General features: G+C 32.6%; 1 protein-coding gene across 2 annotated transcripts in view; it reads left to right on the top strand.

The window, feature by feature from the left end:
* Nucleotides 1-938, top strand: part of SOX5 (SRY-box transcription factor 5) — a 1,009,763-nt gene that overhangs the window by 135,739 nt on the left and 873,086 nt on the right. The window lies entirely within an intron of this gene.

The following is a 938-nucleotide window of genomic DNA, read 5'->3' as shown; positions in this document are numbered from 1 at the left end:
GATATGGGAACATATGTATATGTATAACTGCTTCACTTTGTTATAAAGCAGAAACTAACACACCATTGTAAAGCAATTATACTCCAGTAAAGACGTTTAAAAAAAAAAAAAAAAAGGAAAATCTTCAGGACCCAGGGCTAGGCAAAGCATTGTTAGACTTTATACCAAAAGCATGATTCATAAAATAAAAAATTGATAAATCGGACTTGAGCAAAATTGAAAACTTTTGCTCCATGAAAGACCCTGTTAAGAAGATGAAAAGACAAGCTACAGACTGGGAGAAAATATTTGCAAACTATATATTTGGACTTGTATTAAGGATTGGTACTAAGAGTGTAATCTTTCAAAACTCTAAAATAAAAAATGAAACAATCCAATCAGAAAATAAACAAAAAACATGAAGAAACATTTCATGGGAAAGGATATATACAGATATCATCTAAGCACATGAAAAGATGTTTGACATCATTAACCATTAGAGAAAAGCAGAATGGGCTACAATAAGAAATAGTGACAACACCAAATGCTGGCAAGGATTGCAGAAACTGGCTCACTCGTGCATTGCTAATGGGGATGTAAAATGGTACAACCATTTTGCAAAACAGTTTGACAGGTTTTTAAAGAAAACTTTACATACAACCACCATAAAACCCAGCAATTGCTCTCCTGGGCATTTATCTCAGAGAAAGGAAAACTTATGCTTACACAAAAACATGTACACAAATGTTTATAGCAGCTTTACTTATAATAACCTCAAGCTAGAAAGAAAGCAGTACCCTTCAATGAGCGAATGGTTAAATGATCCAGACCATAGAACACTATTCAGCAGTATGACTGAACGAACTATTGATACACACACCAACCTGGATGAATCTCCAGAGAATTCTGTTGCTTGTATGATTTTGTTTGTATAATATTTTTTTTTTTTTTTTTTTTTT

The sequence above is a fragment of the Physeter macrocephalus genome, chromosome 6 (assembly GCF_002837175.3).
Source record: "Physeter macrocephalus isolate SW-GA chromosome 6, ASM283717v5, whole genome shotgun sequence".
Taxonomy (NCBI): domain Eukaryota; kingdom Metazoa; phylum Chordata; class Mammalia; order Artiodactyla; family Physeteridae; genus Physeter; species Physeter macrocephalus.
This window is presented reverse-complemented; position numbering and strand designations above follow the sequence as displayed.